This window comes from Tasmannia lanceolata, unplaced genomic scaffold, assembly GCF_043159265.1.
Source record: "Tasmannia lanceolata isolate RefF3 unplaced genomic scaffold, GAP_Taslan_0.1 ptg000655l, whole genome shotgun sequence".
In the NCBI taxonomy this organism is placed as follows: domain Eukaryota; kingdom Viridiplantae; phylum Streptophyta; class Magnoliopsida; order Canellales; family Winteraceae; genus Tasmannia; species Tasmannia lanceolata.
In genome coordinates this window covers 33,001-51,781 of record NW_027519327.1, presented here as the reverse complement: position 1 = coordinate 51,781, position 18,781 = coordinate 33,001, and the positions used below count along the sequence as shown (strand labels likewise).

The 18,781-nt window shown below is 37.7% G+C and overlaps 1 long non-coding RNA gene across 1 annotated transcript; it reads left to right on the top strand.

Moving 5' to 3' along the window:
- The first annotated feature begins 9,751 nt into the window (after positions 1-9,751).
- On the top strand, positions 9,752-14,909 carry LOC143868765 (uncharacterized). The gene is made up of 3 exons (XR_013244443.1): positions 9,752-9,941; positions 13,737-13,795; positions 14,419-14,909. It is a non-coding gene; the product is annotated as an uncharacterized LOC143868765 (long non-coding RNA).
- Positions 14,910-18,781: the final 3,872 nt, after the last annotated feature.

The window sequence follows — 18,781 nt, the reverse complement described above, 5'->3', positions numbered from 1 at the left end:
TTCATATAGAAGCTCCAGATCATGTTGATGTGTCTCCATCGAAGCTCTCCCATTTCCACTGCAATTAAAACAAAACGATAGAGGAGGAAGAAGAGAGTGCAATGTTTGAAAATGATGCAAAACAGAAGAAAGAAAATGTGGAAATAAGAAATATTATAAAGGGGGGCAGAAGAGAGCGGGATAGACTAGAAGAGAGAGAAGAAGAAGAAGAAGAGGAAGAAGAATTCACGAGGTATGTTTTACTTATTGTTGGATTGTAAGGGCCATTTGTCTTATCATACTTGGTCCATGAACAAAGTCATAAGGTATGTTTTACTTTTTTTCCTATAGTTTTATTTCTATTGACATTTCTTAAATTTTCCTCTTTGCTACTTGAAAGAAAAAGAGGTCTGTGCTGCTATAAGGCCTCTAAACTCCTCCCTCAGGACACCATTACGTTTCCATGGGGACGGGGCAGCCCGACTTCCATAGGTCCTTGGTTCGACCTCCTAATGAGGCGAAGCGGTAGCGCAGCTCAGGTGGTGATGCAAGTGAGCTGTGAGTGTAGTAGCCCCCTCTTGGGCACTGTTTGTTTGGTATTTTGACAACCGATTGGTCATACAGTATTTGAGTGACTCCAAATATTGTTTTTTTTTTAGGAAAATTCCTTTTGAGTACCACCTCCTAAGCATCCCAGTAATGGTTGCGACCGCAATAATTATGTTTTTTGGGGTGTTCCTTAGTCTACTTTGCCGCTAAGTATCGGGATTGACTCATTAGTGCCTACAAGGTGATAAAATTGCCCACGATCCAGTATTCAGCAGTAACAGTGCGAGAAGTCGAGTGTTCAATTTGTTTGGAGAATTATGAAGAAATTCACAGGAAATAAAGATGGTGATTCTATTATATACTTCAAGTTAAGCTGTTTGATTTTGAAGGTCATTCAATTTTTGTTAGGGTCGTCCACGAAGACAAGAACATCATCCTCTCTTTGCAACTTGTAAATTTGATTTATTTTTTTAGCTTATTCAATTTAGGTCTTGGGCCATCCAAGAAGACAGGCATCTCAGGATCTTCAATTTGTGTTATGGTCACGTCTACACTATATGGAAATCCATGCACGTCCTAGAAACATGAAAAATATTTTCAATGAATAGATCATTTTAATACATTTGGGATTTCGGCACATTTTATTGCATCTGAAAATATTAACATATACTAATACTTATTACTATATTGAACAGCATTACAAACAGCACATTTTATTGCATCTGAAAATATATAAGGGATGAGTTTCAACTGAGGAAACTGAGCTGGGAAAAGAAACTTCTATGTCATGTGAAATCATAGAAAAAATAAACTAATAATATTCCAATTTATCTTCTTGTAAATATTAACATATACTAATACTTATTAAAATATGGAACAACATTACAAACAGCACATTTTTCATTGGATATTCTTTTATCAGTTTCACTTGGAATGCCACGATCCATGCATGCAATAAACTTATTTAAAGAAAAAAAACTTATGCAATATGTATCATATGAATATCACATCCCAATGCAACAATATGTACCTAGATGAGCTTAGTCGAGAAAGGTATGAATGCCAATACCCACCATTTGTACTACCTATGGGTGCAACTTGGGTCGGGCTCAACCCGAACCCGACGAGTTGAACCCGATTTTTGTCGGGTTGGGTTGATGCTAGGCCGGGTCGGGTTAGCATTAGGGTTGGGAACCTGAGTTTAATTCTTGTCGGGTTATGGTTGAGGCGTTGGCAACCCAACCCGATAATCAACCCAAGATTTTTTGTCTTTTTATGCTTTTAGTATAAGAATGAACAGTGCCGAAACCGAGTTTAGAAGCTTGATGGAGAAACATTCTGAAATGGACGAGAGGAAGAAGAAAAGAAGTTCTCTCCATCGTGATCAAAGATCATTCACGGCCTTTGATCAATTTCAATGGTGGAGATGAACTAGAGGATAGTAAAAGGTGCGTTAAAGGACTGATGTTGACTTTGTGAAAAAATAAGGAAGCAATTACAAACCCTAAACTGTTGGCGGAGAAGTCGAGGGCTATGTCAATACACGTGGATTTCTACAGATAAAAGATTAGAAACTTTGGTAGTGGTTTTCATAACTCCTTGTGTTTTATTTTTGCTTGGATTTTGCAGCAGCCGTTGGATTTGGTGTTGATCCTCGTGAGGAGTACTCTTTTTATCTAAACCATTTGATTTCTTTAACATGATAGGTTGAAACAAAAGTCTCATTAAGGGCATGAAAAAACACATAAGTCGAGGGCTATGTCTAGTCAAATAAAAAAACACATAACTTGATAGCAGTTTATCCCTCCATCTTGCAGCAGCAACCACATTTGTTGTAATGTGTATCCCGGTTCAGAACATTGTTGTATGGGAGATGATTTTTGGGGACTATTTGTTCTTTGCGAAGTTGCAGAGATTTGATGGATGTTTCTCTTGGAAGGATTGGAAGGATTAAGAAATGCAAGGAGAGGATCTAGTTGGGTCAGGTTGGGTTAGGGTTGAGTTATTCAGGGGGCAGGTTGGGTTCAGGTTGACTCTTGTCGGGTTGAGGGTCGGGTTCGGGTTGAAGTAGGAATGCATCAGGTTGGGTTTGGGTTGGCCTCGACGAGACTCAACCCGGCCCGAGTTACACCCCTAGTACTACCCTTTTTTTACGGCTCATCACGACAGTGGTATAAGGTGTCATGTCAATGTATACTTTCATTTTCCATGGTTTTATTCTGAACTTCGTAAGTTGGGACCCGGCATGCCAATGTATCCTTTCATTTTTTATGGCTGAGGAATCTGTGTTTGTATATTCTATTGGTTCTGACTTGTTATGTCACTATACACAGTGCGTACTTCTGTTGCTGACTTGTATACATAGATTTCCTTATCATGCTGTGTGATGCATGAGTAGTATTACAGTTGTGCATTTGACACTTAGTATACTTTAGTGGGGCCTTCGTGGCTTGTGCAGTATTCTTGGATAACTAGATATTCCAGTGCATGGGTTGCTTTGGGTGGGCTGTTGTAGCTTGTGTGGCATACCCGCATTTAGATGGCTCTATTATGAAGAATACAATAGATAACTGATCTTAAGAGAGTCCACTTTTGCTCTTTTCAGTTATATGAAGAATACAATAGATAACTGGTCTTGATTCTGTTTCATTTCCATTTCATAACATATTAGTAAAATAAAGAAAATTAATAGGGCTAAGATGGGTTTGTATAGGGTTTTTCATGTTTGGGAGGAAAAAAGGCGAAATATCCTTCAAACAATTTTAATACGGTAAAAAAATGGCAACAGGAAGAGTAAAGCAGTAAAAAAACCAAAAAAAGGACTGTTAAGGGGTGAAACTATTATTTATTTATTTTTATTTTGTGAATAAAACAGCTGAAACGGGCCGAAAAGTAATGTAATTCTGGCTGAAACAGAATAGAGAGTATTTTTGTTCCATTTTTCAAACTGGAATGAAATGTTTCAATCAAAATGAAATGAAATTGACACCTTAGGGGATTTTTTTTACTTGTAAAGGACCAAAATGCACTTATCTTTGAAAAGAGGAGAACCGCCTTATGGAAAAGTCCAAAAGACCCGTTAACCTTAGTGATCTAATTTGATTAGGGTGGGTCCCACCAACTCTGTGTAGGGAAAAATTGCCAATGGGGGACATCAAAATACGAGAATTGCCAACGGGAGGCACACTTTTGAAAAATTGTTAGAGGGACGAAATAGGGGTTATCAAGTCTCTAAAAGGGGGTTATGGACCCTCTAAATGGGGTTATCAAACTCTCAAAAGGGGATTATCAACCCTCTTTAACAATTTTTCAAAATTGTGTCCCCCGTTGACAATTCTAGTATTTTGGTGTCCCCAATTGGCAATTTTTCCTTCTATGAAAACCATGCATCGGGTGTGGCCCACCATTTTTGCCTCATGCTTTCGTAGAGTAGGTCCCGCAATCTCCACCGAGTACATGTATATATGGTGGGTCCACAATTTTACACGTCGTTCTTTAGTTTGATGGGGCTGGCCCATTTTTTAACACTGGTGCATGAGAATGTTTGCTTGTAGAGAAATGATATTCCCACACCCTTGATTCAAAACCTATCTTAGACTATCAGTTCTAGAGTCGGATAGAAATATTTATATGAGAGACACTGATCTGTTTCGTAGTCCGAGTTGTCTTTGCCCATTGATTCCCAATTGTAATCTTCTTTGCCCTTATTGGTTCCACATCATTAAGTGTAACTGATTTTACCTTTACAGTTGATTTTAAAAAGTAACCGAAAATGATATGGATCCAATCTAGGGCCCTTTTCTGGCTCCTTATGCAAGGGCGCCCTTGCCTCTATCATTCCTCCATAAGCAAATTCTACCTCTAATACACAGTTGTATACATTATTCAAATCGAAAATGAAATATTTCCTCACCCATGATTCATGGTGGCTCTTTGCCTTTGCTTGAACACTTTTCTCAATAACTTCTATAGTTCGTTATAATTCCAAAAATGCTCTCAAAAGCTGATTTAAAAAGTGCTAAGCAAAGAGTAGGGTGTTATTATTGAAACAATTGAGTGGAAATAGGCTTCCTCGACTATTTAAAGAAGCATTTAGTTTCTCACTTTTGCTGCGGAGTTGCCAGCTTGCCAATGTATTTTTGTAAACAAATGCTTCTATCTATCTATTACTATATAGCAACTGAGAAAATAGTCGATTTTTTTGAATTTTTCGGATGCTCTATCCTTTTCTCTTTCCTGTGCTTTTACCGCCCACCCGAACTCTAAATGAAGAATTCCATTTTTATCCCTCTCCTGGATGAATGGCTGAGGCACATGTTTGCAATCTTAGGATTTCCTCAAACTCTAATTTTTATTTTATTCTGGTACTCTTTTTTTGGCCTTCGATATGAAACATTTATGTGAATACTGTTCTTGCAATCTTATCAAATACACCTTAGCTCTATAAACTAAGTAAATGTCGTCTAATCTACCTCTAGCAAATTGTGTTTAGTATACCTAAGTGCAATTTTATATAATTTGTTCATGTTTTAAACCAATCCGGATGATCTTACAGAGCATGCTTTATATTGATACATTTAATAAAGGGCAGTGATAAAATTACCTCCTTGAAAGAATAGTAACCCCTATTCCTTTCAAGGGTGTGAATTTATCACTGCCCTTAATAAATTACTCTAATTCTCAATCAAAACCCAACTATATGGTGGGCCCAACAACTGAATGTTTTTATCCCTGAACAGTAGGCCCACTATGTCCAAAAAAAATATAAAAAATGCATGCACATGGGCCTACATGCGGAGACCATATAACATGTTTTTATTTTTTATAAAAACATATTTGAGCCCACGTTATTTGAAATCCAAAACGTTTATTTGTTGGGCCCAATGTAAATAGGCCTTCCCTATAAAATCATATTCATAGGATGATCCTAAACCTTCAATCTACAAATAGAAGACATCATATGACATATCAAAGAGTTAGATCATACTACGGAGATGTTTTTAGTAGTTATGCTCAGAGTAAATAGGTCATACCCAAAAATCATCTACATAGGATGATCCTAACCTTTCGATTCGTAGAGAAAAAATTAAAGGAAGCAGCTTACAAACACCTTAGCAATTATCCTTATTTCTTCATGTTATGTATGCATGCATGCGATGTTTCTTTAGACATGAACCCTATTTTCTACCACTAAATGAGCAGAAGGCATTTCTGCCAACCCGATCTATCATTATTATCCTTCCAAAAAAAGAAAAAAAAAGGTTTTCCATCATGATCACTTTTTATGTTTATTATTTGATAGGGACCATCGCAAAAGGCATTTCATGTAGAGGCTGTTGCATGAGAGAGCAAGCACTTCATATGAGGTGGCTACTCTCTCATGAAAAAGCCTGCCTACAAAATGCCTTCTGTGATGGTCCCTAGCATATCCCTCTCACATGAATTAATTGAATGAGACAAACTTTGTTCGATCCTCCAAAAGAAGAAGAACAAGAAGAATGGAGTACATATATCTGCTTCTTTTTCCTTTCTTTTCATTAAATTTTGTTGTATGCGCTATTTTGCTTTGGATTTTCCATTTCTTTCTGTGTGAAAAGTTAACTGCTGATTTATTAATACATATGTGATTAAACCATATGCTTTAATCTGCCGCAGCAGTAGCCTTTGATCTGTTTCATTTTCATATGTGATACAAAGAAGTATCCATAAATTAGGAAATAGCCAGAGATTTTGATTTTACTGGACCTATTTGAAAAGTGTCATTATTGTGTATTTATATTTGTCTTTATAATTGAAAAATCTAGATCTCTCTTCTTTTCCTCCTCTTTTTTCATCTAGATGCGATATTTTTTTGCCTTGTTCTGCATTCTGTAGTGTGTAACAGTTCCTCTTAGCATTGATAAGTTATTCTTGTTTTTAGGGTAAATTCAACCAACCATCTGCTGTTATTGTGTAGAATTAAGTAGGAAGGTGAAAACCATAATCCTTTCTTCAAAGTTATGAGAACAGTCATGGATCTGCAAGAGGCCAATACGTTTTTTTTTTTTTTTTTTTGGGCATTCAAACCATTTTCCAGATTTGAATATATCTAGTATTGCCCTTTTTGGAGATTGCTGATAACCATATGGAACTAAACTGTTTGACCCAAAACTAGCTAAATTTAGAGTTGGGTTTAGTGCTTCGTGAACTTGAACATATTTGCTTGTTTTCTATTTATTTTCTAGTGTACATGTAGTTTGCTTCATACGAGACATAATTTACCCTAGCAGTAGCATGTACTTTAAAAGGGGGTATGTAGATGACACTAAATATTCTCTTTTTGGCCAGGAAAAATTGGGTTGTCGAACAAACGACTGAGGCCCCCGTCCCAAAATCGGTGATTATTACCCTATCAGTGATTGTGGCCCTGACGCTTACGGTTTTGGTGGGGATCATTTTATACTACGTTATCGCTGAGTATCGGGATCGGCGTCGACTCATGGATGCCCTCGAGGATGCTATGAAAGAACTGCCGACGATTCAATATTCACCAGAAACCATGCAAGACGATGAATGTCCCATTTGTTTGGAGAAATTTGAAGAAAGTAATACCAACCTTAAAAAGCTCTCATGCAACCACATTTTTCACTATGGTTGTATCTACAAGTGGATAGTATTACATACATTGTGCCCTATATGCCGTCATCCCGTCATCCCGTCAGTCAATTTAAATGCATAGTATATTATACTCATTCTAAGTAAAAATAAGAAAAGATATCAACTTTACGAGTAATGTAATTGCAATTTAAAGTGAATGTAATAATTTCAGTTTTAGTTTAACTAGCCTTCTTTTCCATTAGCTGATGTCGGCCAAACATTCAAACCATTTGAATGGTATATATATATATATGAGAGAGAGAGAGAGAGAGAGAGAGAGCTGGTTGGAAACGACAAAAACAAGAGGGTGACAGCAACAAACATCCACAATAATGTCATAATTTCCTTTTCAAAACTGAATAGAATGAAAGGAAAAGAGCAGTAATTCATGGAATGAGCTGTTCTTCATAATCATTCATGATCGGATGATAGTTATGACGGGAGAAACAGACATGCTCGAAATAGGGATTCAAAGAAACTTCTATGTCATGTGAAATCATAGAAAAAATAAACTAATAATATTCCAATTGATCTTTTTGTAAATATTAACATATACTGATACTTATTTAAATATGGAACAACATTACAAACAACACATTTTACATTGGATATTCTTTTATCAGTTTCACTTGGAATGCCATGATCCATGTATGCAATAAAACTTATGCAATATGTATCATATGAATATCACATCCCAATGCAACAATATGTACCTAGATGAGCTTAGTCTACAATGGTATGAATGCCAATACCCACCATTTGTACTACCTATGGGTGCAACTTGGGTCGGGCTCAACCCGAACCCGACGATTTGAAACCAATTTTTTGTCAGGTTGGGTTGATGCTAGGCCGGGTCGGGTTAGCATTAGGGTTGGGAACCCAAGTTTAATCCGAGTCGGGTTATGGTTGAGGCATTGGCAACCTAACCCGACAATCAACCCAAGATTTTTTATCTTTTTATCGCTTTTTATTGCTTTTAGTATAAGAATGAACAGTGCCGGAACCGAGTTTAGAAGCTTGATGGAGAAACATTCTGAAATGGACGAGAGGAAGAAGAAAAGAAGTTCTCTCCATCGTGATCAAAGATCATTCACGGCCTTTAATCAATTCCAAAGGTGGAGATGAACTAGAGGATAGTAAAAGGTGCGTTAAAGGACTGATGTTGACTTTGTGAAAAAATATGGAAGCAATTACAAACCCTAAAATGTTGGCGAAGAAGTCGAGGGCTATGTCAATACACGTGGATTTCTACAGATAAAAGATTAGAAACTTTGGTAGTGGTTTTCATAACTCCTTGTTTTTTATTTTTGCTTGGATTTTGCAGCAGCCGTTGGATTTGTTGTAATGTGTATCCCGGTTCAGAACATTGTTGTATGGGAGATGATTTTTGGGGACTATTTGTTCTTTGCGAAGTTGCAGAGATTTGATGGATGTTTCTCTTGGAAGGATTGGAAGGATTAAGAAATGCAAGGAGAGGATCTAGTTGGGTCAGGTCGGGTTAGGGTTGAGTTATTCAGGGGGCGGGTTGGGTTCAGGTTGACTCTTGTCGGGTTGAGGGTCGGGTTCGGGTTGAAGTAGGAATGCATCAGGTTGGGTTTGGGTTGGCCTCGACCAGACTCAACCCGGCCTGAGTTACACCCCTAGTACTACCCTTTTTTTACGGCTCATCACGACAGTGGTATAAGGTGTTATGTCAATGTATACTTTCATTTTCCATGGTTTTATTCTCAACTTCGTAAGTTGGGACCAAGCATGCCAATGTATCCTTTCATTTTTTTATGGCTGAGGAATCTGTGTTTGTATATTCTATTGGTTCTGACTTGTTATGTCACTATACACAATGTGTACTTCTGTTGCTGACTTGTATACATAGATTTCCTTATCATGCTGTGTGATGCATGAGTAGTATTACAGTTGTGCATTTGACACTTAGTATACTTTGGTGGGGCCTTCGTGGCTTGTGCAGTATTCCAGTGCATGGGTTGCTTTGGGTGGGCTGTTGTAGCTAGTGTGGCATACCCGCATTTAGATGGCTCTATTATGAAGAATACAATAGATAACTGATCTTAAGAGAGTCCACTTTTGCTCTTTTCAGTTATGAGTCATCTCCTATGGTTTTGATTCTGTTTCATTTCCATTTCAGTTATATGAGTCATCGCCTATGAAAACCATGCATCGGGTGTGGCCCACCATTTTTGCCTCATGCTTTCGTAGAGTAGGCCCCGCAATCTCCACCGAGTACATGTATATATGGTGGGTCCACAATTTTACACGTCATTCTTTATTTTGATGGGGCTGGCCCATTTTTTAACACTGGTGCATGAGAATGCTTGCTTGTAGAGAAATGATATTCCCACACCCTTGATTCAAAACCTATCTTTGACTATCATGTGTGTTTTGGTTTTTCATAAGGTAATTTGTCTTTATACGTGTAATGACATTTTGTTCTCTTTCATTGAGTCAGACAAAAAAAAAATTAACATGGGTATTTTGGTCGCAAACGGATACCAAGACCTGATTTGCAAAATTCACTCAAACTTGATGACTCAATTTGCAAATTCTAAAAGGAAAAGACTCTATTTGCAAATAAAGCAAATTAGAAGACTTCTTTTGCAAAAATCCCAAATAAAGCAAAGTAGAAGACTCTATTTAATTCTAGCTTTTGTTATCCTCTCCTCCCTCTCGTGTCGATCCCTCTTCCACCCTCGTTAACCATTGGGTAAAGCTAATAGTCCATGTGAAGAACATATTCATGGTAGCCAAACTAGCCCATAGAGGTATGTTTTTCAGTTCTAGAGTCGAATAGAAATATTTATTTGAGAGACACTGATCTGTTTCATATTCCGAGTTGTCTCTGCCCATTGATTCGCAATTGTAATCTTCTTTCCACATGAACTGTTATATATATAATTTTTTAAAAACGAGGAATGATAGAGGCAAGGGTGCCCTTGAATAAGGAGCCGGAAAAGGGCCATTGATTGGTTCCACATCATTAAGTGTAACTGATTTTATCTTTACAATTGATTTTAAAAAGTAACAGAAAATGATTTGGATCCAATCTAGGGCCCTTTTCTGGCTCCTTATGCAAGGGCGCCCTAGCCTCTATCATTCCTCCATAAGCAAATTCCAAAAATCTATCATATTTTGGGTGGAGTTTTTTGTTTCCTTGTCGTTAATTCAAGCTTTTGTTACCCTCTCCTCTCTCTCGTGTCTTTCACCCTCCTTAACCATTGGGTAAAGCTAATAGTCCATGTGAAAAACATATTCATGGTAGCCAAACTAGCCCATAGAGGTATGTTTTTCAGTTCTAGAGTCGGATAGAAATATTTATCTGAGAGACACTGATCTGTTTCGTAGTGCGAGTTGTCTTTGCCCATTGATTCCCAATTGTAATCTTCTTTGCACATGAACCGTTATCTTTTCTTTTTTTTTAAAAAAAAAAGAGGAATGATAGAGGCAACTAGGCAAGGGCACCCTCGAATAAAGGGCATGAAAAAACACATAAGTCGAGGGCTATGTCTAGTCAAATAAAAAAACACATAACTTGATAGCAGTTTATCCCTCCATCTTGCAGCAGCCGTTGGATTTGTTGTAATGTGTATCCCGGTTCAGAACATTGTTGTATGGGAGATGATTTTTGGGGACTATTTGTTCTTTGCGAAGTTGCAGAGATTTGATGGATGTTTCTCTTGGAAGGATTGGAAGGATTAAGGAATGCAAGGAGAGGATCTAGTTGGGTCAGGTGGGGTTAGGGTTGAGTTATTCAGGGGGCGGGTTGGGTTCAGGTTGACTCTTGTCGGGTTGAGGGTCGGGTTCGGGTTGAAGTAGGAATGCATCAGGTTGGGTTTGGGTTGGCCTCGACGAGACTCAACCCGGCCCGAGTTACACCCCTAGTACTACCCTTTTTTTACGGCTCATCACGACAGTGGTATAAGGTGTCATGTCAATGTATACTTTCATTTTCCATGGTTTTATTCTGAACTTCGTAAGTTGGGACCCGGCATGCCAATGTATCCTTTCATTTTTTATGGCTGAGGAATCTGTGTTTGTATATTCTATTGGTTCTGACTTGTTATGTCACTATACACAGTGCGTACTTCTGTTGCTGACTTGTATACATAGATTTCCTTATCATGCTGTGTGATGCATGAGTAGTATTACAGTTGTGCATTTGACACTTAGTATACTTTGGTGGGGCCTTCGTGGCTTGTGCAGTATTCTTGGATAACTAGATATTCCAGTGCATGGGTTGCTTTGGGTGGGCTGTTGTAGCTTGTGTGGCATACCCGCATTTAGATGGCTCTATTATGAAGAATACAATAGATAACTGATCTTAAGAGAGTCCACTTTTGCTCTTTTCAGTTATATGAAGAATACAATAGATAACTGGTCTTGATTCTGTTTCATTTCCATTTCATAACATATTAGTAAAATAAAGAAAATTAATAGGGCTAAGATGGGTTTGTATAGGGTTTTTCATGTTTGGGAGGAAAAAAGGCGAAATATCCTTCAAACAATTTTTTACGGTAAAAAAATGGCAACAGGAAGAGTAAAGCAGTAAAAAAACCAAAAAAAGGACTGTTAAGGGGTGAAACTATTATTTATTTATTTTTATTTTGTGAATAAAACAGCTGAAACGGGCCGAAAAGTAATGTAATTCTGGCTGAAACAGAATAGAGAGTATTTTTGTTCCATTTTTCAAACTGGAATGAAATGTTTCAATCAAAATGAAATGAAATTGACACCTTAGGGGATTTTTTTTACTTGTAAAGGACCAAAATGCACTTATCTTTGAAAAGAGGAGAACCGCCTTATGGAAAAGTCCAAAAGACCCGTTAACCTTAGTGATCTAATTTGATTAGGGTGGGTCCCACCAACTCTGTGTAGGGAAAAATTGCCAATGGGGGACATCAAAATACGAGAATTGCCAACGGGAGGCACACTTTTGAAAAATTGTTAGAGGGACGAAATAGGGGTTATCAAGTCTCTAAAAGGGGGTTATGGACCCTCTAAATGGGGTTATCAAACTCTCAAAAGGGGATTATCAACCCTCTTTCACAATTTTTCAAAATTGTGTCCCCCGTTGACAATTCTAGTATTTTGGTGTCCCCAATTGGCAATTTTTCCTTCTATGAAAACCATGCATCGGGTGTGGCCCACCATTTTTGCCTCATGCTTTCGTAGAGTAGGTCCCGCAATCTCCACCGAGTACATGTATATATGGTGGGTCCACAATTTTACACGTCGTTCTTTATTTTGATGGGGCTGGCCCATTTTTTAACACTGGTGCATGAAAATGTTTGCTTGTAGAGAAATGATATTCCCACACCCTTGATTCAAAACCTATCTTAGACTATCAGTTCTAGAGTCGGATAGAAATATTTATCTGAGAGACACTGATCTGTTTCGCAGTTCGAGTTGTCTTTGCCCATTGATTCCCAATTGTAATCTTCTTTGCACATGAACGGTTATCTTTTCTTTTTAAAAAAAAAAAAAGAGGAATGATAGAGGGAAGGGCACCCTCGAATAAGGAGCCGAAGAGGGCCCTTGATTGGTTCCACATCATTAAGTGTAACTGATTTTACCTTTACAGTTGATTTTAAAAAGTAACCGAAAATGATATGGATCCAATCTAGGGCCCTTTTCTGGCTCCTTATGCAAGGGCGCCCTTGCCTCTATCATTCCTCCATAAGCAAATTCTACCTCTAATACACAGTTGTATACATTATTCAAATCGAAAATGAAATATTTCCTCACCCATGATTCATGGTGGCTCTTTGCCTTTGCTTGAACACTTTTCTCAATAACTTCTATAGTTCGTTATAATTCCAAAAATGCTCTCAAAAGCTGATTTAAAAAGTGCTAAGCAAAGAGTAGGGTGTTATTATTGAAACAATTGAGTGGAAATAGGCTTCCTCGACTATTTAAAGAAGCATTTAGTTTCTCACTTTTGCTGCGGAGTTGCCAGCTTGCCAATGTATTTTTGTAAACAAATGCTTCTATCTATCTATTACTATATAGCAACTGAGAAAATAGTCGATTTTTTTGAATTTTTCGGATGCTCTATCCTTTTCTCTTTCCTGTGCTTTTACCGCCCACCCGAACTCTAAATGAAGAATTCCATTTTTATCCCTCTCCTGGATGAATGGCTGAGGCACATGTTTGCAATCTTAGGATTTCCTCAAACTCTAATTTTTATTTTATTCTGGTACCTACTCTTATTTACTCTTTTTTTGGCCTTCGAGATGAAACATTTATGTGAATACTGTTCTTGCAATCTGATCAAATACACCTTAGCTCAATAAACTAAGTAAATGTCGTCTAATCTACCTCTAGCAAATTGTGTTTAGTATACCTAAGTGCAATTTTATATAATTTGTTCATGTTTTAAACCAATTCGGATGATCTTACAGAGCATGCTTTATATGGATACATTTAATAAAGGGCAGTGATAAATTTACCTCTTTGAAAGAATAATAACCCCTATTCCTTTCAAGGGTGTGAATTTATCACTGCCCTTAATAAATTTTTGGCCTTCTCCTTATTAATGCTCTCTTGTCCTCATTTCTCAGTAAACTTTCAGTAAAGAGAGAGAGAGAGAGGGAAGAAGAATAAGAAGAAGAAAAATGGGGTACATATCTCTGCTTCTTTTTTTTTCTTTCTTTTCATTAAATTTTGTTGCATGCGCTATTTTGCTTTGGATTTTCCATTTCTTTCCGTGTGAAAAGTTAACTGCTGATTTATTAATACATATGTGATTAAGCCATATGCTTTAATCTGCGATATTTTTTTCCCTTGTCCTGCATTCTGTAGTGTGTAACAGTTCCTCTTAGCATTGATAAGTTATACTTGTTTTTAGGGTAAATTCAACCAACCATCTGCTGTTATTATGTAGAATTAAGTAGGAAGGTGATAATCATAATCCTTTCTTCAAAGTTATGAGAAGAGTCATGGATCTGATAGAGGCCAATACGTTTTTTTTTTTTTGGCATTCAAACCATTTTCCAGATTTGAATATATCTAGTATTGCCCTTTTTGGAGATTGCTGATAGCCATATGGAACTAAACTGTTTGACCCAAAACTAGCTAAATTTGGAGTTGGGTTTAGTGCTTCGTGAACCTGAACATATTTGCTCGTTTTCTATTTCTAGTGTACATGTTGTTTGCTTCATACGAGACATAATTTACCCTAGCAGTAACATGTACTTTAAAAGGGGGTATGTAGATGACACTAAATATTCTTTTTTTTGGCAGGATTTTGAATGTCGATCCAGCGACTGAGGCCCCCGTCCCAAAATCGGTGATTATTACCCTATCAGTGATTGTGGCACTGACGTTTACGGTTTTGGTGGGATTCATTTTATACTACCCTATCGCTGAGTATCGGGATCGGCGTCGACTCGTGCATGCTCTCGTGGACGCTATGAACGAACTGCCGACGATTCAGTATTCACCACAAACCATGCAAGACGACGAGTGTCCCATTTGTTTGGAGAAATTTGAAGAAAGTAATACCAACCTTAAAAAGCTTACATGCAACCACATTTTTCACTATGATTGTATCTACAAGTGGATGGTATTACATAGATCGTGCCCTACATGCCGTCATGCCGTCATGCCGTCAGTCAATTTAAATGTATAGTATATTATACTCATTCTAAGTAAAAATAAATAAAGATATCAACTTTACAAGTAATGTAATTATAATTTAAAGTGAATGTAATCATTTCAGTTTTAGTTTACCATTGGCTGATGTCGGCCAAACTTTCAAACCATTTGAATGGCATATATATATGAGAGAGAGAGATGGTTGGAAACGACAAAAACAAGAGGGTGACAGTAACAAACATCCACAATAATGTCATATTTTCCTTTTCAAAACTGAATAGAATGAAAGGAAAAGAGGAGTAATTCATGGAATGAGCTATTCTTCATAATCATTCATGATCGGTTTGTCACCTTCTGTGACTAAGTCTTTGGTTTTGGATTTTTCACTGTGCGAAGGTTAAAAAGTAGCCAAACGATCTACGACCAAAAACTTTAATATCTTAAAAAGTACACGAAGTTACGCGATTTTCATATTACAAAAATACCCATAGTCAATGCTTCCAGGCCTAGGGAGAAGAAAAGCTGTCACTATAGATGTGGGGCATATTGAAATCACGGTGAGCTATAGAAAATATTGCAGGATATAGAGTTGGAATGTGAATGATTTTTTCTACGACAAACACCACATGTTAGAATTTTGAGTTTTAAGAATATAAAAAAGAGATTCGCTAGGGGCCATCGCAGAAGGCATTTCGCTGAAGGACTATTGCACGAGAGTGCAGCCATCTCAGATGAATTAAATGAATTAGAAAAAAAGCAAGGGCACCCGCACCCTTGGACATTCTCCAAGATGTTAGACAAGATCTTGGATATAGGGGAGGGCCACCCAGTTCTGTACCCTTATACTCGAGGTCAGCTAATGAAGAGGCCAATTGTCTTGCTTGAGTTGATCACCCTTCGCTAGGGATATACGTCTATTCACCTCTTTGATTGTGATTGTTGTATCATCTTTTTCTCCGTCCCTTATTCTCTAGCTTCTCTCAACCTCCTCGGTTGTGAGTCAGTATTTAATCATTAATAAAGTGGCATCATTTAAAAAATAGTTAGAGCCTAAAAATGTGAGGTATTTAGTAAAGAATTTTACATTTATAAGGTATTAAATAAAGGGCAACAGAAGATCCTTTACATTTATAAGGTTCTAAATAACCTTTTAAGGCCATACAAGTTTAATTCCCCATCACCTAAAGTCTTCATACACCCCTTTAAATTAGGCATGTCACCCATTCAATGTAGCACACCTAAGAGGACTATATATGTCCATCTTTTTGAAATATATAGTCCTGGATCTATAAAATGATTGGCCTTGCTCTTTGATACCAGAAAGTACATAATGAAGAAAAGGTTGAATAATTTTTTCATGTCTTCAAGAGCAAAAAGAGACTCACAAACATTAATATTGTAGATTTACAATCACCTAACAAATGAATACGCTGACATGAATGAGCATGAAGGAAGTACAAGCTATGAGAAATTCCATGTCATTGTGTTCATATAAAAGGTCATATCAATGAAAGAAGGGGCGTGCAAATAATTATCTGGTGGTGGTGGTGATAAATCATAAATTAATAATTAAATTATCAACAAACAATGGAATCAATTACTAAAAAGGAGAAAAGAGAAAGGAAACTCTGTAAGTGAACTATAGCAACTAACCATTCAAAACAGAAATATATAGCAACTCAAATATAGTAGTTATTTTACAATGAAGAATTACTAAATAAATGTCAATCAATTTGGTCCCCTACAACAGCAAGTGGAAAAAAGTGGGATTCTAACACATTTAGGCCAAATTTGGAGAAGATGTACTCCAATGGAAACACATGTCCAATGAAGATCCATGACAAAAAGAAAAATAATAAAGCCAAATATCCGCACAACACAATTTATACATTCACATAGGCCCAAACCCATTATTCATAAAACCCATTATCCATTATACGTTCACATATTCCACAACCAACGTAATGTTGGAGCACGTCCTCTAAATCACCCATGTAACGACATCTCATTAATGCATTACATATTGCAAATAGTGCAATCATCTGATTTTTAAGCATATATTTCTCTACCAAAAACTATCAAAAGAAATTCCTTTTGTTATTTACCTTCATGCATTACACATTGATGAATCTCAACTTATTTGCTGATAACCAAGCAACTTGGAGATTTCAGACTAAATTTCTTCACATCTAATCAACTATAACTAAGCAAATAAATCAGAGAAACCAAAGTCTGTTGTATCTTTCTAACGCAATTGTCAGAAAAGTAGAAACAAAATCAGCAAAAAATCTAATCCCAACCCAAACCCTAATGAAGAGAAATAAACACAAATGCAAACGGAAAGAAAATAAATAGAGATAAGCCTGATCTTGATTATTGCTACGAACCTCTTTTATCCTGAGAACCTTCGGTTGTGCTGCTATTCAGTTTGCTCTATTCCGAAATCAAGGAATTGAGATCTTTTTGCATAGCCTTCTCCCACTGTTCCTTATGCTTATGTGTCATAGCTTCTTTGAAGTTTTCAGGTTTAGCTTCTGTGAGAGTCACATTTTCTCACTTTTGGTGCAAGTGAGAAAATCTCAAAGCATTTTGTAACTAAGGCATATGATTTCTCCGAGTACCTAAAATAGAACCATTAATTGCTTAATAGATCATTCGCGGGGTTGCTGTAATGGCCCTTTTCTTCAAAAGGAATGGTGAGCCATCACCCACCTTTTTAACTACAAAAAGAATGGCCATTCACATAGACATTTCATCAAACAGTTCAATTGCATCAATTTATAGGGATTGTTTTGCACTTCTATATCATTCCACCCACCAAAAATGGCTTTACATAAGAGAATAGAGCTATAGCTCTCATAAAGAGATGATTGGGAAGCTACCAAATCAACAATGACCAAGTAGAGAATAAAAACATAACATTCGTGGAAGCTTGGGATGGACGTCCAAGATGGGGAAGCTTGGCTGGATGGAGGGGATGCTCTCTTCAATGGTTGTGGAATATGGGTGATCTCCAAGGGCACACTGCTGCAAGGAGGATGGAGGATGGAGGATGGATGGGGTGCTCACTGCACCGTCCAATTAGAAAACCCACTGCCTTCTAAGTTGGTTGCTTCACTAGCATAGGAGATAAGTTCTTTGAATGTCTTGATTGCATACCACCCTCATTCCAAGTCAAGCACTTATATTCAAAAAGAGTGGTGCTCGTATCATTTTTTCCAAGGAGGATTAGTACAAAATAAGGCCATCTTATGGGCCATTTGGACACCAGATGGCTCCTTGGCCAATGCACTAAAGAGGGACTTCCACTCCAATGGTCCCACAATTGGGCCACCATCACTCGGTCCGGCCCCACGGATGATGCCCAAACACATAAAAAGGGGCCCCACACCGCTCAAACCTTGCAACTTCATTTGATCTTCGGCCCACTGAGTGGTCCCACACGAAGATGGCCCTTGGCTTATGCCCACATTAGCACTATAAGGGGTGCCTTCTTGAGAATGATCAAAAGGGTGGCCCTTGAACATGATGGAGCACAGTCCTTGATCAATGTTCCTAAAAAGGAACATTACAAATCTCCCCTTCCCGAATTGCTTGCCCCCAAGCAATTGGAAGAGAAATGATACTACACTGTCATTGTGTCGTCCGCGGTCAAATGGGAATCTGCGTGGTACATGGGGATGATGCGCTTGATGAAGTCCATGAGCATCGAGCAAATACTGACAACAACATTGTCGATCAATGTTGGAGTTCCAAGGGTACTGTGTTGGTTCCTCGAAATTGGGAATAATTACTAGCAGAGCTCCTCCATGCATCATGTCCATAGGTGCCCCTCCCAGCAAGAGGGTCATCAAGATAGGGGCATCCAAATCCATATCCTCATCATGGGACATGGACTGGAGTGGTAAACAAAGCACCTTGATTATCTCCACCTCATATGGAGCCACATTGATGATCTGCATCTGAAGGCTTGGTCCCCCACCCAAAGTGCCATCCCTACTATCACTGT